We start from the raw sequence: 22,278 nt of genomic DNA, 5'->3' as shown, positions 1-22,278 counted from the left end.
AGAGCGTGAGACAGAGGGTGGGCTGAGTGTGACTGGTGTTTCTTCAATCAATTACCGAGAGGTGAGGATTGAGGGACGTTGCAACCATTGGGGTCAGGTACATTCCCATTTCCCTATGCACCCATGGGCTAGGTTTCTGCCATCAACACAAGACACGTCACTCTGTTCTGTACACTGCACTACAAGGCTCCATGGCCTTCCTCCTTGCACCTATGCCAGACGGCGTTGGACACACTGATGCACCATTAATTGTGCAGCCAGGCATACTCCCTCTGCACCATTCCTTTGTCGATTTCTAAACCAGTGTGAGCTCTGGGTTTTCATCATTATTTCCTCGAGTGATGTTAGTAATGGGGTGAGTGACTGCTCTTTCAATCCATTTGAGTGATCGTGAGTTGAGTGCCATATCCCTCGCCATCGACGAATTTTCTGTGATTCCTTTAACCACTTACCTCCTTGGGTGCTGCCACGTGGTTCTTGTCACAAAGGACGTTGGACGTGTGCTGTGAAGATACCTTGTTACCTCTTGCAGTCGACGACGACGCCAAACGCAATCTCGATAGTCGACATTCCTCCTCAGCAATATGGGCCAAGTTTTTCTAACCCTACACGTTCTGTTTCTCAATACCGATCATGTCTTAAGTGTGGGGACATTCATGGTTGGTCTGATGTGTGGTACCAGATCCTTGATGTTCGGTTTTCCCTTCCTGCTAAGGTCTTACGTGTGGGGACGCGTCCCTGCGCGTCTATGTTGCATACCCCCATGCATATACCCTGTTCTGATCATATATCCATGCCATGACTTCATTTTACCCTGATGGGGTCCTTCCCCACCCTTTCGTTCTATTTTACCCTGTCCTCGGGGTTGTTCCTTGACCGTTTGCCATTATTCTTTGTTTTGTAATTTTTCCATGTGAATGTATCCTACGTTTACCGGAATCCAAATCCAACCATACAGTCCTGTTTGTCCCTTTGAACTGCCTATTTTTTCTTTTCACCAACCCCTGTTTTGAGAGACGGTTCTAAAGTTATTAATTTTTGAAGCAATTCCTGTAAAATGGACGGTTTTCCATGTGAACGCGTCTTTATTGCTTCAAAACCCTAAATTGATGTGTCAGCCCTGTCCTATCCCTTCCCCCTAACATTTTTCCTTTTGTCTCCATCTCATTTCAATGCACAGTTGATCCGTTACGAATTTTTGCGAGTTTTCGAGCCCTTTTTCGTACTTATTTTTCACATTTTTTCATATGAATCTGTTCTATTTTCATCGGAATTCCATTTTAATTTGATAGCCGTGTCCTGCCAACCTTTCCCCACTTTTTCCTTTTTCCATCCCCCTCTTTCGACTGCCAAATTTTTAGTTATTAATTTTTTCGAGTGTTTTCGGGTGTGATTTTTGTGTTTTTTTTCCACGTGAACCCCTCCTAATTCCTTTCCAACTGAGTTTTGATGCACCAATCCTGTGAATCCCTTTCTTTCAGACATTTTTCCTTTTTACTGTCCTCTATTCCGGTGCACGGTTTTTTTCGTATTAATTTCCGAGTCCATTTTCAGGCCCATTTTTTGGGTTTTCCCTATGTGAACACGTCCTATCTCGATCGAAACTGTGTTTTATCATGATAGGCTTGTTGGCGATCTTATTTTGCCCAATTTTCCTTCTTTTCACACTTCATTCCAATGCGCGGATTTTCCGATATTAATACCCATATGTGTCTTCGGGTTTGTTTTGTGCATTTTTTCCATGTGAACACCCTGATTTTGCCCCAAATGCGGTGTTGCATGTTTGCATCATTTTCTCCTCGTCTCCTGGCAAATTTTCCCTTCTTACGGTTTTTCAATCCGACGAACGGTTTGGATTTTATTAATTTTTCTTCCTTTTTGCCGTGTGATCACATTTCTCATATCGTGCGTGAACGCACTTGTTTTTAGTTTTACGCGCCTCGGGACGCCCCCGTGGCATCCCTGGCTTACACATTGCCGTCCCTGCCCCATTTGACCCCGTCACTGCAAATTTTTTTACCCCTGCTCGCGCATGCGCATGCGCACGGGCTGGGGGTGTGTTTCTTGCCTCTCCATTTTCCATTTTTTTAATTTTATTTTTCTTTTTTCTTTAAAAAAAAACAAAAACAAACATAGCCAAAGACAAAAAAAAAGAGAGAAAAAAAACCCACCTCGAAAAAGAAGAAAAATAAGAAAAATAACAAACAACACAGACACAACAAGAAGAAAAAAGAAAAAAAAAACAAAAGACACAATAAATTTAATACATAAATCCTATATATATATATATATATATATATATATATATATATATATAATTCTAAACCAAAAAAAACAAAACAAAACACAAAATGTCCTTTGACCTCCTCGCCCTGCTGCGCGACGCCCTCCCGCCGTCCCCTGCTGCTTCAACGCTACCCATGTCAGCTGTGACACCCTCGACGCCGCTCTGCCCCTAGACACCGCCCACTGTGCCGTTGCTGCCACCGTGTCCTCCTCCTCCTTCAACCCTCTCTTCCTCCTCCAACCCCCTCTTCCTCCTCCTCGCCCTCCTCCTCCTCCTCCTTCTTCTCCCCCTCCTCCTCTTCCTCCTCCTCCAACCACCCGTTTGGTTAGTTTCTAACCTTAGTTCATTCCTAAACTAACCTTAGTTAAAAGACTAACCTAACATTAGTTAGTCACTAACCTAACATTAGTTAAAAGACTAACCTAACATTAGTTAGTCCCTGGCTAACTAACCCTAGTTAGTCCCACTAACCCCACCTAACCTAACCCTAGTTAGTCCCACTAACCCAACCTAAACTAACCCTAGTTAGTTTTCTAACTAACCGTAGTTAGTTTCCTAACTAACCCTAGTTAGTTACCCCTAACCTCAAGCTTACCTAACCCTAGTTAATTGACCCCTAACCCTAATTAGCCTAACTTCCTCTTAGTTAGTCCACCTTAACCCTAGTTAGACTTACTGACCCTAACTAGACTTACCCAGACTTAACTTACCTAACTAGACTAACCTAACTAACCAGACTTAACATGACTAACATGACAAACCTAACTAACTTAATTGCTTTACTCAACTAAATTAACTTAATTGACTTTCTCAGACTAAGCTAACCTAATTCACTTAATCTACTCAATTAGTCCCCCATTCTTGCCTTTTCTCTTCCGTTGTTTTCCCGCTGAGTATGGATGTGCTAGCGGGCGTTCACGCACGAGGACGCGCTTCCGACTTGTCCGTGCAGTGGAGTATTGCAGTCAGCCATTCACACGCAGTCATCCTTCGTTGTTCACACGCAGCCCGGATATCGCCTTTTATTTTCCAACCCGCAAAATATATAAAAATACATAAAAAATAAACAAAAAACACATAAAATTCCAAAAATTCATTTAAAATTTAAAAAATTACAAAAAAATTCTAAAATTTAACCAATATTGTTGATATTATTTGAAATATTTTTAAAGTGAAAATTAAAACAAATCAATTTTAGAAAATAAAAAATTTGAAAATTCATTTAAAATTACTTGAAAACGACTAAAATTCATTAAAAATTAGTAAGAATACATTAAAAATTTCAAAAAAAAATTAAAAAAATCCACAAATCCCCTTTCCCTTTTGCCACTAAATTCTCAAGTAAAAATGTTTCCATAAATGGCAAAATATTATTTGAAGCCAAAAAAATTCCTAATTTTAATACTTCACTTTATAAAAATTCATTTTAAATCCTAAAAATCAGTTGAAAATCATGGATGAATTAACATACATTGTGGACACTTGCTAGATGGCTAAAAATTCACTCTTACACTTCATAACATATTCGTGTATCATATATCCTGATTTATTCATGTTAAAAAAACAACAGTAAACAAATAAAAATAATAAAACAAATAAGCCAAACCAAATAATATACACAAAACAAACACACCTAAAATACAATTGAAAAATAAACCATCAACAAATAAAATTTAAATAAAAAATAAAAATCACATCCAAATAAAACGAAAACACTAAGGTGCTTTATTTTTTTCAGTGGTCTTTATTTTTGTTTGACTAGATTCATTGCATTTGGGGGACTACTCCGTGCGCCTTCAGTTTATTGCATACACACCCCTACTAGGCATTTATTTTGTGAGTTTTATTTATTTTCATTGCTCCTTAATCACAATTAATTGCTAAAATGAACTTTATTCACCCACTTTTTTACGCGCATTCGCGCTAAACACACAATTTCTAATAAAAAAAATCAACCAACCGTTCACTTTGCACGCGCTACATGCACTTAACAGGCACCTTAGTTTTTAATAAAAATGAACCAACCATCACAAAAAAGCACATGCTGGTAAAAAAAAGCACTCCACATCACCATTAATTTCTAATCAATGAATTTGCATTTAGAGACCCAATCTGGGAATTGTAGTTCGGGTTTCGATAAATCATCATTTCACCCTAATAAATTGTAATTAAAATTTTAAGAAAGAACTGCCGTTTTCTTATTAAGGTTTATAACCTAATAAAATGTCACCATTGTTAATAATTTCTTAAAATGAACCCTTCATTAAAATAATTTCCCCTCACTGCACTTTTTTTTTCCCTTTTAATAAATACACTTCGTGGGATGGACGCGTAAAGTCCTTTAAGTTGAAATTGTGGGTTAAGGTTATGGTCAGGTCCTGATTTACATTTTTATGGTATTATGGTTTGTTTATGTGTTACGATTACGGGTACGGTTTGTAGTTTTTTCTTTCTTTCTTGCCTGATACGGGGTTTTGGGTGCTTGTTTATTGCATCGCATGAAGTTTTCGATCGCATATGTGTAGAGGTCATGCTGAATTTTTTCTAGGATGTGGGTTGTTTGGGGTGGTAAATTGGTTAGCCACGTCTGTGTATGTGTGTCCTTCTTTTGATTGATTTCTTTTTTATAGCCTTTTGGTTGTTTTACATGCATTCTTTGACTGTCTGTGTTGTGGTGTGTGTGTTTTCCATTTGAATGGTACATCACGCTCCTCCTCCTATCCAGTATGTCCTGCTGGTCAGTAGGGATTATTCTTCCCTACTGGCTTTTGAGCCTATAGCAAAAGCAGGACTTGCAATTTTTGTGGCTGCTTCATTCCCACTGATTTCAAATGATCCATCCTTGTGTGATGAGTTCCTTTCATCATATAGCAAGAAGTCGGGCCTGGTTCATGGTGCTTCCATGATATTGACACCCCGAGGGTTAGGGAAGGCTTTGTCTCTTCCCTACAAAGGAGAGCCCTTTGTTACAGCTAGACAATTATTCTCCAATGATGAGATTTTCAAGTTGTTATAGAAGCAGACCAAGGAAATTCTGGATGTCAAGAAAGTGATCAACACTACTGGAGTATCTTTTTCCATGATCACTGATCCTCTTTGGAAGTTAGTCTGCCAGTTTCTCCAAGACAGGTTTATACTTGCCAAAACACCATCCCATTACTTGTCCAAAGAGCTCTTTATAGCTTCCAGGATGGTGTTAAAAGGAGTGGCTATTGATTGGAGTACTTAACTGCTTACAAAGATAGACCAACATTTTTTCAAAGTAACCAAAGGAAATGCCACAAATGTTACCTATGGATCCTACCTGTATGCTTTCTTGACATACTCAGGCCTAAAGAAGGGTGTGCTACCACCTCCTCCATCTGATCGAGTACCTCCCCCTCCACCTTCAAAAGAGTTAGAACCTATTGGCATAGAGGATCTTGATTCTCCTCCACTGGTCATTCAACGAAAGTGCTTAAAGCATGTGGCAGATAAAACTCCTTTAGTTATTCCTTCAGTCACAATTCCTGCTACATCTGGCAGTGACCTCCCTGCTTACCTCACATGTAACAATTTGTTTAGAGCACATCGAGAGGGTTCTTTGGACATATCAATACTTTCCCTGAATAGTTTAGTGTCGGCAGATGCCATTCCATTTCTTTGTAAAGACATCCAGAATTCGATTGAACTTTCAGTGAATGGATTGTGCTCAATAGTTGTATGCTTCCTTTTATAAAGAACTAATGCAGTCCAAAGACCTATTGCATAAGGCAACCTCAAAGTTAGTCTCTGCTAAAGACACACTTGCAGATTTGTTTAAGTAGATGGAGCAACAAACATATCAGTCCCTTCCCTGAACAATTTAGTGTCGGGAGATGCCATTCCATTTCTCTGTAAAGACATCCAGAGTTCGATTGAACTTTCAGTGAGATAGATTGTGCTCAACAACTATATGCTTCCTTTTATGAAGAACTAATGCAGTCCAAAGACCTATTGCATAAGGCAACCTCAAAGTTAGTCTCTGCTAAAGATACACTTGCAGATTTGTTTAAGAAGATGGAGCAACAAACCCAAATGATTGAGACTCAAAGAGAAGAGATATCTTCTTTGAAGATTCAGTTAACAGAAGCTCAATCAGAGGTCACTAAAATCTCAGAGGAGAAAGAGAGGATGTCCAAAGAAGCTCAAGAGTTTCAAACTCTTTTAGATGAAAAACTCTCAGCCCTACAGACTGCTCATAACACAATGGAATCACAAGCTTCCCAAATCAAGCAGTTGCAAGACCAACTGACACAGTCACGGTCTGTACTTGCAAGCCCCAATGTTCCTCTAGTTCCTTCTATTTCTAAGCAGGACTTGGCAGTTCTTCAGAGACAGGCCACCTTGTGTCCATTGTTTCAAGATAAAGTGAAAAGATTGCAGTCCCGGATGGATTTGTTATGATCAACATTTGAGCATTTCCAACAGTATGTTCCTCCGGACCATTCTTTCTTTGTCCACTATCGATTGCAAAAGTTAGCCTTTTATATGAAGCTTTCAATGATGGATCTTCCTCTTTCAGAGGATGGTTGGAGTGGGGCTTGGTCTCCTGAGTTGCTGACAGAAGTGGTCCGTATGGTGTTTGAAGATTCTGTGATGATGGATACCATGTTGCTATCTTACATGTATCTATGGGGAGATCTGTTGATTCCAGATGAACTAGATATGGCTTGGTATGTGGGGGACGTGGTTTTGCAAGCTGTTTTATATATCAACTATTTGGAGTTGCGGATAGATGACATGCTCCAGTGTTACTCCTCAAAAGTGGCTACTTGCAATGACAATTCCTGGCACTCAATGATTGATTCTGTGGTCCTGAATCAATGTCAAAACACAGCTTCTACCTATGTACAGAGCACTAACCAACTGAGGGTGGATCTCTTAGCTTACCTTTTCAAAAGCCATCCATTTGATTCAACCTTTTTTTATGTCTACTAGAGAAGATCTGTCTTAGGTCCCTCTGTTCCTAGCCTATTGTACTATCAACAAATGGCTCATCGTTATGATACCTATCTTTCCCTTTATCAAACCAATTCAACAGCTATCTTACCTCTTCTTTTCCAACCTCAATTGATTATGTTTTGGAAGTTTATGATGATTCTCAGTGGAGATATGAAGCTCTATGATGTTCTGTTGAGGTTCTTATTGGTTCTATATAGCTTCTGTTTTGTTCTGATTTTCTTCTGTATAAAGCATGGATTGATGATTGATGAAGATTGAGATCTTTTGGAAGCTTATTGAATAGTTTTTGATAGCTTGGAATAGTTTTGGTATGAGTTATGAGGTTCTGATGACCCTCTGTAGACCTTCTGTAGAGCCTCTGTCTCTGCTCTGTCTCTGTACTGTAATTGTACTGTAGCTGCTCTAGTACTGTACTGTAACTGTTCTGTGGACCTTCTGTGTAAGTGTTCTATAGAAAGTATGTGTGACTTTGGGAAAATTTTCTAACTTTTGGAAAGGATGAATCTAAGTTTAAAAGAGCTAAAGCAAGTGGAAGAAGCAGCTGCTGAAGACTGAAGAGAAGACTAAGTGACAATGACAATAGTGAGCTGTGAAAAGACACTATAGTGGCTCTAGTGACTCTTCATATCAGACATACCTCTTGGGAGGTGCATCCATGACCTAAGAAGGATTATTGAGAGTTATTATGAGAGTATTGTAGTGAGGAGATGATGTACTATTGAGAGAAAGAAAGAGAGATAGCCAGAAATAGTCAATTCTATCAAAATAGTGTAACTGTATATGAGAGATTGAGAGAGAGAACTATGAAGACATTGAAGATGAATATTATGTGATTGATTTCCATTCAAAGATGGTGTATTACTTTGTGTTCTTTTCTATATTGATGGATTCTATGAAGATGTTGAAGATTATGGTTGATTCTATCAAATTCGTGGGAGAAATCTACTATGATGTTGTGTGAAGATTTGCTGTTTTCTTTGTTTTGGTTATCAAAAGAATGAAATAAAATCTTATTGATGTTACAAGATAGATTTTCTTGCAAAATAATTCCCTTTTCCTTGGTGTTCCTCTTGGGGCTCCAAGCATCCCATCTGAGGGCTGGTATTGGTGGGGAAGAATGCCATCCATCAGAATTATAGTTGATATGAAGCCCTTAAGATAATGTGTGATTTCATGGGCACTCTAAGGGGTGTCAGGATCAGTAATTTCTGCATAAGAAGTGGAGCTAGACACATCTTCAAGGAAGGATGCAGTTTTCTGGTCATATTTCAGATCTTGCCAATGGATGAGGTCAAGGCGGTAGAGTTCAGTTTGCTCATGGGGATGATCTTGGAAGCAAAGGTCTCTTTTTTCTAGTCGAGAGGTGAGTTTGGGCCTTTGGGATTTCCATGAACATTCTTTTGGGTCTGTTATAATTTCTCCAAAAGTCCAAGAATCTTCCCAATGTCGATGACGCTTTATTGTAGTATAGCTTTGTTCTTCATGCAGACATGTGGTCGACTCTTCTTCTGAGTGGATAATCCAATCTTGGAGTTGATGAGGATACCACTTGGTGATTTGAGACAAGTGGAGACAATTGGGAGGAGGAATATCTTCTGCTTCAGTATCAGCTTCATAGGCTAGTTGGGGAAGAATTCTAGGGGAAGCTTGGGAGGATGTGGCAAAATATTGTTGTCTATGGATCCAATCATTCATTTCATGAAGATCTGGTGTCATCTATTTGCTACATCCATGATGTATTTTTCTTTGCCTTTACTATGCATAGCATAGAGAACATCTTGGGAAGGATCTTCTTGGATAGATTTTAATAAAAACCAAGCTTGAAGTTTTTTGGTGTTTTGTTGGGTTTGAGAGAGGTCAAGAGATGACCTAGATGCAGTATGAGAGACAACATTTTTTTGTTTTTGTTGAAGATTAATAAGAAGTTCTATATTAGTGAGTTGTTGACTGACCTGAGTTAGTAGTTCACTAAGATTGTAGAGACAATGGCTTTGACAATTTATGGCCATGTCTTGCTGAGAATAAATACCTAAAGAAGGAATGATGAAGGGTCTCCAATTACTTCTATGTCTTGGGCATAGAAAGAGGTCGGTTGTGTTTGGATGACATTTAAGGTAGAAGAGGTGGAGGCAGACTCCACCAGCTTTTGGCAATAAAGGCACTGCAAGCCATTTGTAGTCTTCTGGAGCTCGTCATGTGTGCAAACAAAAAGCCAAGTATGGAGTTTTTGCATTGCTGGAACTGGAGGCCTTGGCTACATTTGTTGTTGTTTTCCTTTTGAAGGTCGAGCCATAGCATAGTTGTTAGCAGTAATCTCTTTGATTGATACAGGAGTTGGAGGCAACATTTCATTTTTCTATGTAATACTAACATCCATGTCCCATTGTTCAAGCAGTTGGAGTTCGAACCAATTGATGACCTGAGGAGTCAACCTTTCAGTAGTGGCATCTGCTTTCATGATTATATTCTGACCTTTATCCTTAGGATCTAGTGAAAGTCCTTCAAAAACACTAGGAAGAGCAGAATCGACCAGAGGAAGAACCACTCGATATTGTGTTGCTAAGTGTATGCTTTTTGATTTCATTTCCAAACCTTGAGTTTGGAGTTTGAGAGTAAGAATCTTAAAAAAATATGGATCATCTAGAGATATGAGAAAATTAGGGCGAAGTTCCGGGACATTATAGCACCTACTAATATATTCTCTAAGGCTTTGTGTCTAGTATCTAAGACAGCAGCTAGAGTTGTAACAGGTAGACCTTTGCTAAATAGAGGAACTAATCCTATTATAACATAGCCTAAATTCATGTAATTGTAACCCTTAGATTTTTCTTCTTAAGAAAACTCTGAAGGTTTCTCGAGGAGTTTGAGAAAGTGGTGTCTACTTGGCTATCTGAAATAGTGAAGTTACCCTTCTCATCGATGTACATTGTAGAAGCTTTGAAAAGACAAAACTTTTCTTCATAGATCTCCGTAGGTCTAATGACAGGGAGTTGCCACTTTACACCTGGTTTAGCCTCATCGATTGAAAGAGCACTGTGCACAAGGGACTGATACTTCTTTGAAAAAGCATGAGCAAGAGCCATAGTGCCTCGGAATGGACGATCTCAAATTACAAGAGAACACATGGTCTTGATCCAAATGCCAATGCCACCACGGCCAATGGCAAACACGGTAATAACGCCCTTAAGGGATCTCAAATTGCAAGAGAACTCACTCCAAAACTCGAAATGCTTATGACTCTAATACCTAAACGCACGGAAATGCAACACGAATAAAGAAAGCAAAACCAAACAAGAGACAAAGACCACTAGTTGTAGAAAACCAAGCCGATATATTGCATGAAGATCATGAAGCTTCTTGTACAAGGTAGAGAAGCGTTCATGGAGCAGGTGGATATGGTGGAAGGAGTAGTTACAGGAGTGTGTGGAAGGCTAGATGGAAAGATATGGTGGTGGTGGAAGCATAGGGGTAAGTAGAGGCTTAGCAGGTATGGAGCTTAAGGAAGAAGGAAGCTTGGAGGAGTATAGTGGAGAGCTTACTGTGACGAGGGTATGGACAAGGGAGAGTATGGAAGCTTGGAGCGGCTTACGGCTATGGGGGAAGGAAGCTTGGAGCAGCGTGAGGGTAAGAGGAAGGAAGCTTGGAGCGGCTTACGGCTATGGAGGGAAGGAAGCTTGAAGCGGCTAGAGGGTAAGAGCTTGAGGCAGTGAGGGTTTACACAAGGGAAGCTTGAGGGAGAAGCTTGTGGAATAAGGCTTGCACAAGAAAAGCTTAGAGAGGAAGCTTGAGAGAGATGGTGTATACAAGGGAAGCTTGGAGAAGAAGGTATGTGTATAAGGAAGCTTGGGGAAGAAGGTATGTGAGGCTTGTTGAGCACCTCCTAAAAACTAAGAAACACTACGCACAAAAAGAAAATTGTACAAGGAAGTATTGAAAGGTCAATTCCTTCCTATGGATGAGAGATCCCCCTTTTATAGTTGCAAGGGAGTCCCTTTTTACAATATAATAGATGGGGTTTTTATTCTAGAGAATGAATTCTCTAGAAGGTGGTTTTTTTTCTGAAACAGTGGGAGAGTCACATGGTTTTTACATGAAAGGGTATATTTTATCCCTTAGGAAATGGTTTTCCATATGAGAGCCACATGTTTCTTCATGTGCGAGAGTACTACCCCCATATGAATTGTCTTCTTGATTTTTTCCATGTGCCATCTCTTTGGTTTTTTCTTTGTCTTTTATTTAAGGTTTTTTGCTCAAATGTGAATTTCTTCACATTTTCTCACATTTTGGATCCTTTTGAAAAACTCTCATTTTCTCTCTTTAATAAAAGCAAAGTAGATGTTTGTCAATGGAGTTGTAGTAGTATTTACTTAGGATTAATTTTGGGATTATCCTTTGTATCTGTGGGCATGATAGTCACCATTGTAGGTTATTCAAAAGAGCCAGAAAAAAATTCCCTTGCAAAGGATACACCATTGGAGTGTTTCATGCACGGTTCGGGTTGTACATTTGCATGGAACATCTAGGATTCCCCTTGTCATGAGCATGTTTAGGGACCAGTAGAAAGAGAACCCCTGAATCATCATCTTTGTAGACTTGTTTTAGGGATTCCCACCATCTTTGGAGATCGTCTTTGATGGCTAAATGTGGGATTCTTAGAGAGAAGAGCATTGTGTATGCAATGTTAGTTTGCAAACAATGCAAGGATGGCCAATATAATGAATTCACCCTCATTGAAAGCATACTTGGAGTTAGTAATGAAGTACCCTCTGATACCAACTGTAATGTGTCCGCTTGACCACTTGTGGGACACGTCTTAGCAGCCCATCGAGAGGGGTCTGGAAAGCACCACCTGGCACTCGCAAGAAATGTCACAAGGTTTGTGATCTAGGTCTTCTCGAGTCTGCCCTGAAGCAGAAGTATCCGGCCATCCCCACTTAGGACCAACCTGAAGTCACGGTTTCTTTCCTATTAGCCAAGTCTCTAGGAAGTAGCTAGCATCGAGCTCCAGATGACCCACTTTGAGTAGGAACAATAGAGTCGAAGTAGATTTATGCTGCACTTGGTTCATAGAGAATGGGAAACGAGAGGGATGCGAAGCTCAACCTCTCTGCCCGTAAGGCATAGTCCCATTTCAGTCCCCTAAAACGGCATGAATCGGGTTCTAACTTAACAGTACCTAAAGTCATCCAATGGTAAATCCTTGTGAGAAGCCTCCCAGCTCTCTGGGACCACCCAGCCATAGGACGGACCCGTTGGGGGATTCCGTCCACCCGCTTCCCTTGATAGCTTTAGTTGTCTAATTAGGTCCTACCAAATTTATGTGCGACATTTAAAATCAGCTTCATTAATTAAGCCTTTTAGGGCACAGAGTTCGTTCACGTAATTTACAACACATGCACAAAAACAAAACGAGCAGTCCTTTTATCAAACAAGTTTCTTAACTTATCTTTAAGTTTATCTTTATCTCCTGCCCATACAGGAGAATTATGTATCCCTTCTGTCCAACAGAAGTACCCAGTACAAATCTCATGGCACCGAAATTTCCATCCTTTATCTAGAATAGGATCTTCCAACGTCCCAGACGTTGGGCTCACAGGGATCTCCAACTCCATTCTGGACAGGCAAGGGGTTTCCAGAGCTCCACCTGACCCACAAGCGATCTAGGAGTGAGATGCCATTTGTGTGGTTGGCCTTTTCACCACTCGACCATTGGCCTATGAATCAAACAGTGCCCTCTCGGGATAATCCGCGATGTGATCTTGGAGATGATCCACACGTGCAAAATATCCTTCCTTAATTAATCCAATTAAAATTCAAGCACAATCAAAGCAATCAGCCCTAATATCATATTTTAGAAAAACATTTCTTTATTCCCATGACAACTTGTCATTACAGACCCCTGCCATGCATTTGCCATCAACACAAGCCTTGGAATATTTATCCAAATCACAATGCAACAATCCCTTGATTGAAAGAAAAACATTTAGAGTGTTGTTCAATCAACCAACAAAACTAATTGTATTTTTCCCAACAATACAATAATAGATGCGACAATAATTCCATCGCATATTCACTCTCCCCCTTGGAGCCAAAGAGTAGAATTTACTTAATATTTCCTCCTTTAGCCTAAGGCATATGCTAAAGGTTCCAATACTATACATAACGTAAGTCCTATCATTCCAATGCAAATAAATCAATCTAGCAAGAGCATTTGTACCTCTTCTCTAAGTGAGAATTATCTTTTAGCATTTTCCTACTATGCAACATTTTTTTATTGGCTTTATCTTCCTTTCTCCTAAGGTAAGGAGTCGCATATCATCGATGTAAAGTTTACATAATCTCTCCCATGTATGTATCGTGTATATGCATTTGCGAACTTTAAACAATATTATTCTCGGTAAAGATTAATCAAAGACTCATCGATGCTCAATACTTTAGTGTCCCATATGTTGCTTATGCTATGCATGGATTCATCACATAGCAACTAGGTGCAATTCAACTCCCTTTGATACAAGCACTTCACAAACTTCATCTTTGAATATTTGAGATGCGATTTATTTTTTTCAATGACCTATTCTAGCACCACAAGGTACGGAGCCTAATGCATCTCTTGTGAGCATTAAAACAAGCATCTATCAATTTGAAAATACATTATTTACAACCGGTACCGCAATTGGATTGATAGTGATACCTTTGCCCGAAGCTTTGTTGTTGGTTGTAGGATTGTCATCCACACGTGACATTCTTTGCTTGGAGGCCATCATCCGCAAGTAGAATCAAGAGATTAAGAAGGTGGAATAGATTTGAGATGGGAGAGAGAAAGAGAAGATGGTTAAATCGAGGATCGAGATAGAGGAAAATTGTGCAGCCTCTCAAGGTAACTCTTCTCTCTCTCTCTCTCTCTCTCTCTCTCTCTCTCTCTCTCTCTCTCTCTCTCTCTTTCTCAAGCTCTCTCTCACAATATCTTGGAGGGGTATACTCTATCTCTCCCTCTCTCTTGCAGCCTTTCGGGGTCTCCTTATGCTCCCTTATGTCTCCCCATGCCTCATATTTATAATGAGTTAGAGAGGAGGGGATAAGTCTGAGAACAAGAGTGGAGGGGCTCTTAGAAGACTCAGCGATCTGATACTCAGATCATAAATCTGATGGTTGCATTGGCTCCAAAAGGGGGGGAAAACCCCAAGACCCTTGCTTAGAAAGCTCTTAGTCACTCCTTTTTTTCTCTGTTCGAAGTGCTGTCTACTGCCTGTAGGCTGCATCGCGGCGCGCGCGATTTTGCCAGTCACTTTTCTTTATTTCTCTTTTTATAAAATCTCCAAAACTAACTAAAACATCACTTGTATTTTCTTTTAAATGACTTTTAGTTCTATCTTTTTAGGATAATATCTAAAATATAATAGTTTTTTTCCCCAAGAATTTAATATTTTTGGACCATTCAAACTATACACATTAATACTAGTGATTAATATGGCTCATAAGTCCTGTTCACATTGCACTTTTCGTGAAGGGTGGCTACGGTCCTATCAATCCGAGAAAAATATCAGATTTATGACTCTCGATTTTTTTAAATATATTTTTAATTGAATGAAAATTATTAGCTATTAATGCTAATCAGTTTTTACCCTAGTTAGTCTTTAGTTAGTAATGTTACTAACTTATTAATTGACTAACTAACTTTCAAACTAACCAACTAACTTTTATTGCATGGAAATATTACACAAGAAATGCATTGTTGGGATAGTCAAAACCCCATATCATCATACATAGTATTTCGTCGGAGTTTGCATAGTCGAGAGCACCCACATAATCTTCATTGTCATCGGTGTCCCATCGTCCATAACTTCTCAATTCTATAGAGCTAGGTGGATCATAGTCCAACCGATTATAGGTGGGGCATCCCATTGTGTGAGGATGGTATGGAATATATTCAGGAACATACTGCAGGACATTAGTTGAGCTAAGGAAAGTTCTTTCAAATTGGCATATTTTATCATAGTTTGGGTTATATGGATATGGGTATTCATATTCATCATCACCATAGTAATTCCAACCAGGATCATCACCAAGGTCATCAAGTGTGGCTTGGGTTTGGGAATCATTATTACAATATTCATCTTTTCCAAGTGTAGCTTTAGTAGCTACCTTCAGTATGAAATTGTTGGAGGTTTTGTGGGTAGTTACCTTCTTGGAGCCAAGTAGGGTCATCCTTGGTTGCATAGTTTAGATCGGGATCAGAGACTTCTGAGTCTGACAGGGTGTCAAGCGTATCAGCTCTGTGGTTAATTTACCATTTTATGTTTTTTCAATGAAGAATCTCTTTTATTCATATGTCTTCCTGAGGGTTAGCCCAATCTTCATAGCAAAACTCCTTTTCATCCTTGTTTGGAAGAGTTTTCTTAATTGGATCTGGAGAAAGAAATTAAGGAAAGGATGAAGTCCCACCATCTGATTTTGTTATAGCTTTGTGATGCTCCTTCTTTTCCTTCAGTAGTTCTTCGATGATCTCACCATCGGATTTGGATGTAGCATTGTGATTCTTCTTCTTCTTCTTCTTCTTTGCATGCTTATTTATGTCATAGGCTTCAATCCTTGGTACGTAGCAAGCTAGCATTGTAGGCTTTGGAATCTTCATGCTGGGTTGCCTTTCAGATTCAATGTCTGCTTCAGCTCCTGAGTGAATAGGAGACCATTGGTTGTCTAGAGGAGCTATCTTGCTAGATTCTGCTAGGTCCTTTTCTTTGCCTTTCCTTTTTGGAGAAGAAGAGTTCATCATGTAAATCATTTCTTTAGGGTTAGACCTTTGGAGATCTTGTGAGGATATGAGGGAATCAAGAGGTAATGGTTTCTTTTCTTCTACCAAAATAGAAGCTTCAAATCTATTGATGAGATTAAAAGATTCAAAATCCATTTTACACCCTTTGATGCCTGTTGATTTTTGCTTGATCTTGTTATGAGACTACTTACCATTTGGAAAAGTCATAGTTGTATCTTCGGCTGCACCCAGATTTAGAAAAGACTTTTGAGATAGGGATTTATCTTTGTCTTGAGTGGTCTTGGGAGAATCATCTTTTCCAAGTGTAGCTTTAGTAGCTAGCATCACTCTGAGAGAGGGTGAGGCTTTCTCAATCCTTCGTTTGGCAAATGCTTTAGCAGGGATATTGATAGGTTCTTCTTTCCATCTGTTTATCCAGGCATGATCATGTTCTTCACTTGGCTATGTCAAGTTATTAATGGGAATGAGAGGTTCATCTTCCCATGCTCTAAGGTAAGCATGATCATGTTGTGTAATTAGCTGAGGAGAGTTTCATCTATATATGTAAGGACCTATTGTTTGAGAAGATGATATCAGAGAATTAGGATCTGTTACCTAGGGAGAGAAGTGGGAACTAAGATCTTCTCCCAAGATGTCGTAGAGTGTTTCATCCCATTCACTTTCTTGCCAATGCTTTAGGTCAATGTGGTGAATCTCAAATTGGTGATGAGGTACATCTTTGTAGCAGAGGCCTTTTAGATCTTCTCAAACCTGAATAGACTTCTTTGATGTGTCGGCGGGATTGGACTCTTCAGTAAGTATCTCTCCATGGTGGATACGAGAATCTTCCCAATGGCACCGCCTTTTGTCTACTTCATATGATCTTTCATCTAAGACTGGTTCATCCAGAAAGAAAGCAATGAGAGGCCTGTTAGAGTAATCCTCTATCTTGGTTAGGTAATTTTCTAGATTGAGATGATATCTCTTAGTAACGTTTGGTTACTGGTATCTTGCTTCAGGAAGCTCTTCTACATTTTCTGTGTTGTACCATGATTCTTGTTCATTGTCAAGGGACAATGTCCAAGATGTTGGGGGAGGAGCTCTGGGAAGATTTTCACACACATGCCACAGTTCTTGTTCATTGTCTGGAGACAATGTCCAAGATGTTGGAGGGACTCTAGGAAGTTTAGTAAAATTATTCTTTTGAGGAGAGAGCTTAAGAATAGTCATGTCAATTTTGGGGAAGAATTAAGAGAGAATATAGCTTTTTCAAAAATTTCCTTACTTTTACTATTCCCGATTATCTCCTTGGGTTTCCCTTTGTTATGCATCATGTAAAGAATATCTTAAACTTCCAACTCTTTTTGTTTTAAGTGATTTAATGAATCACAAGAAGAAGTAGACATTAGCTCCTTATCTGTACCTTTGACAGGACCCTGAGTCGGAGATACCAAATCTTGGTTCTTCAAGACACAGGCAGTGGTAGGTAATGACCTTCTTTCGTCTTGTTGCCCAGGAAACTTGAAATGCTGCCATAATAATTTCGGAATGGATAATCTCAGATTACAAGAGAACACAGGGTCTTGAGCCAAACGCCAATGCCACCACGGCCAACGGCAAGCACGCAAATAACGCCTTTAGGATATCTCAAATTGCAAGAGAACTCGCTCCAGAACTCGAAATGCTTACAGCTCTGATACCAACTTCAGAGCAAACACACACAAATGCCAATAGGAACGAAGAAAGAAAAACCAGACAGGAGAAAGAGACCACTAGTTGTAGGAGACCAAGCCGATATATTGCATGAAGAGCATGAAGCTTCTTGTACAAGGTAGAGAAGTTACATAGAGTAAGGGGATATGGCGGAGGTTGGGATATAGATACAAGGAGATATGGATACAAAGATGATACCAGAATGTAAGTAAGTGAAGAAAGGTAGAGAGAAAGCGGTGCCTTCTTTTGGTTGTGGTCCTCCTTTTATACAACTTTAGGATAGTATAGAGAGCTAGAAGTTAGGGCTAGCTGGCTGGGAATAAAGGGTTTATACATCAGATTCCATGTGATCAAAAAGGGAAAATGGATCCGTAAGGGATCTCACATGGCTACACTGAGAAGAAGGTTTGTACATAGAACGCATGTGAAAAAGTGAATGTCTTCACATGGCTATAGTAGATTCACATGGCTATAGTAGAGATGTCCTTTTCATGCCACCTGGAAAGTAAGTCGACCATTATGTTTTTATGTCCGGGTACATGCTCATAGGTTATTTGTAGATTGTCAAACCATAATGACCATCTAGCAATCTCTTATTTCCAATTTCATAAAGGTTTTTTGAGGATAGAAATCCTTGCATATTTTTTAGGTCTGTTTTGCTATGAATGGGACATGCTCTACGAAAATGCAAAAACTTTTTATGCATTTTTTTAGTGCTAATATTTCTCGGTGAAAGAAAGGATAGTTCTTTTTTGTAGGAGTGAATGTGCTAGAAGCAAATTTGCAAACTTCTTATCTTTCTTGTTCTGTTTGCATTAGGATTCCTCCCCAGCCTGAATCTGAAGCATCAGAATAGATAATGAGAGAATTGCCATGTGAGGGAATGCAAAGTGGGGGTAATTGGGAAACAACTTGCTTCATGGATCGGAATGTTGTTTCATGGTGAGGTGTCCACTCAAAATGAGCTCTCTTTTTGAGTAAGTCTGTCCATTGGGAGGTGTATTTTAGAAGGGCAGGAACATGGGAGTGGATCCGATTGAGACACCCGAGTAATTGTTGTAGTTGTCTTATATGAGTAAGGGGAGTCTCGAAATTTTCAATAATCTTTTTAACAATATGTTCATGGAGTCTGATAGTACCATTACAGACAATGACACCTAGGAATTCGGCTTCGGGTGTGGCAAATTCACACTTAGTGGGGGAGAGTGTGAAGCCTTCTATTTGTAGTAGTTGGAAGAAGTCAGATAGGTCCCTTATGTGATTTTCTAAGTCTTCAAAACGATGAGGATGTCATCAATGTAGGCCACACAGTAGTGGTGAAGAGGTAGGAATATGGTACACGCTGTTGTTGGCAAAGGGAAGGGACAATTTTGATGCCAAATAGGAAAACAACCCATTGGAAGTGGCCTTGAGGCACAGAGAAGGCGGTTTTGTACCTGTTAGAAGGAGTAATCTTAAATTGCCAAAACCCATATTTTAGATCAAATTTCAAGAAAACCTGAGCACCTTGGAGCCTTTGGATGAGATCATCTTTTAAAGGCAAGGGATGTTTGTTGTCAATAAGGAACTTATTAAGAGGCTTATAATTAATCACAAGCCTTTTCTTTCATCTTTTTTGTTCTGAATGTTTATTAACATAAAATGCTTGGTATGCCCATGGACTTGAACTCCTTTCAATGAGACCTTGTGAGAGAACTGTTTTAATTTCATTTTGGCAAAATCTACATATCTTTAGGGGCTCATTCCTAGGTGAGTGGCTTCCTAGCTGAGTGGCTTTTGTGGGAGTACTTTGGGAAAGCTCAGAAAGAGATATAAAATATTTGGATTTCTTCCAAAACTGAAGAGGATTATCTGAAGAGTAGGTCATAATACGATCCTTCCATTGATGCAGTTGAGGAGCATAGAGCTACTTTTGTTGAGATAACCATTTTTTGAATCTTAAATCACAAGCATCTGCGCAAGTGGGTGTGATGAGTGAAAAGATTCTAGAGAAATGTTGAAGAAGAGGGACATCAAAAGGTTCTCTTTTGAAGAAGAAAGAAACCTTTTGGGAGTCGAATGTAATTGTCTTTTTTGAATCTTAAATCACAAGCATCTGTGCAAATGGGTGTGATGAGTGAAAGGGTTATGGAGAAATGTTGAAGAAGAAGGACATCAAAAGGTTCTCTTTTGAAGAAGAAAGAAACCTTTTGGAAGTCGAATGTAATTGGCTTAAAGTGACTCATAACATCCATGCCAATAATCATATCGAGACCTATAGATTTGATTAGGCAAACTGTAAGGGGAACTTATAGGTTATCGATTTGGCATCTTACCTTGGCTGCTTTTTGGATGGCTAGTCTTCTGTTAGAAGCCAGGGATACACTAATCTATTCTTCAAGATGTTCTGCCTTGTTGGGTGATACATAATAGTCTTCACAAACTGTCAGGGAAGAGGCGTGTTTTTAAAGCATCTAATTGCATATGAGTATGCCTAGTGAGAGATGTGCTGATAGGAATTAGTGGGAGCCGAGCTTTGTGCATAGTTGAAATATGATATTCCTTGGTTGCCATTATATGGGCTTCATTTATTGATTTGTCCTTGGCTGTAAGCCTTGCCAATTCCTTTCCATGCTGCTCCACTTGGGTCGTGAAAGTAAAGCATTCAATTGCATATGAGTATGCCTAGTGAGAGACATGCTAATAGGAATTAGTGGAAGCTGGGCTCTGCCAATAGCTGAAATATGATGTTCTTTGGTGGCCATTATGTAGACTTCATTTATTGATTTGTCCTTGGTTGTAAGCCTTGCCAATTCCTTTCCATGCTGCTCCAATTGGGTCATGAGGTTTCTTAGTGTTTGGGTTACTTTGGAAAGCTCTTGTGTGATGTGGGCAAGGTTAGCCCCTTTTGCAGGCTCCTGTTGCTACTTTTCCATGGTTGGGAACTATCCCTTAACCCTAAACCCCTCATAATCGATTTAGGGTTTTGGGTTTAGGGTTTAGGGTTGAGGATTGAGGATTGAGGGTTGAGGGTTGAGGGTTGAGGGTTGAGGGTTTTAGGGTTTAGGGTTTAGGGTTTAGGCTTTGATACCAACTTCAGAGCGAAATGCACGGAAACGCCAACATGAACAAAAAAAGCAAAACCACACAAGATACAGAGACCACTAGTTGTAGGAGATGAAGTCAATATATTACATGAGGAGCATGAAGCTTCTTGTACAAGGTAGAGAAAGGTTCATGGAGTGGGTGGATATGGTAGAAGGAGTAGTTACAAGAGTGTATGGAAGGCTAGAGGGAAAGGTATGATGCACGAGGGTAAGCAGAGGCTTAGCAGGTATGGAGCTTGAGGAAGCAGGAAGCTTGGAAGAAGTGGTGGAGGTAGCTTGATGACGAAGGTAGTTGGGAAGCTTAGAGGAGTATGGCAGAGAGCTTTGTGTGATGAGGGTATGGACAAGGGAGAGTATGTAAGCTTGGAGTGGCTTAGGGCTATGGGGAAGGAAGCTTGAAGCGGCATGAGGGTAAAACGAAAGAAGCTTGGAGAGAAAGGAAGCTTGGAGCGGCTTATGGCTATGGAGGAAGGAAGCTTGAAGCAGCTAGAAGGTAAGAGCTTGAGGTAGTGAGGGTTTACACAAGGAAGATCGTCCATTCTGAAATTATTATGGCTTCGTTTCAAGTTCGGATGAGTTTGCATGCCTCCAACATTAAAGAAAAATCACGAGTCTACTTCTCCACAACAAGGACCTACATTCCATACTAATGAAAGAAATTCCAAGCGTGATGAAGTTTCTGGTCCATAGGTTAAAGAAGTGGTTTTCTTCATCCGTGATTTCTTTTCTTTAAACCATATGGTATCTTTTGTCCATCTATTGTTTTATTTATCATCCATATCTTTTTATTATAACCATGCATCCATGCATATTTTTTTTGTATTTATTTTGACAAGACTTTGTTATGTATGGCTTGTCACTTTATTTTTTGTTAATGTGCTTTGTACATGGTTTGGAGCTTCAAAAAGAAGCATAGCTCCAATTTTTTGTATAGGACAAGTTATGGATGTGCATGTGTAATATTTTCACCTTTTCACATTTGCACATTCTTTTGCACATATTTTTTGAATCCTTCTAAGGGTTGTTTTGGATCAAATGTGAATTTTTTCACATTTGCACAATACTTTTGGACCCCTCTAAGGATTGTTGCATGCTTTTGAATCCTTTCAAGGTTTTTTGCTCAAATGTGAATTTCTTCACATTTTGGATTCTTTTGAATAACTCTCTTTTCCCCCTTTTAATAAAAGCAAAGTAGGCGTTTTGTCAATGAAGTTGTAGTAATATTTTCTTAGGATTAATTTATTCTTTGGATTTGTAGGCATAACAGTCACCATTGTAGGGTATTCTAGAGAGCTAGAAGAAAATTTCATTGCGAAGAATACGCCTTTTGAGTGTTCCATGCTAGGTTTGTCGGGTTGTTCATTTGCATGGCACTTTTAAAATTTTCCTTGCCATGAGCCTGTTCGGGGATCAGAAGAAAGAGAACCCCTGGATCATCATCTTTGTAAACTTCTTTT

The sequence above is a fragment of the Lygodium microphyllum genome, chromosome 8 (assembly GCF_053477565.2).
Source record: "Lygodium microphyllum isolate KBCC chromosome 8, Lygodium_microphyllum_v1.1.10, whole genome shotgun sequence".
NCBI classification, from domain to species: Eukaryota; Viridiplantae; Streptophyta; class Polypodiopsida; order Schizaeales; family Lygodiaceae; genus Lygodium; species Lygodium microphyllum.
Note: the sequence above shows the minus strand (reverse complement) of the source record.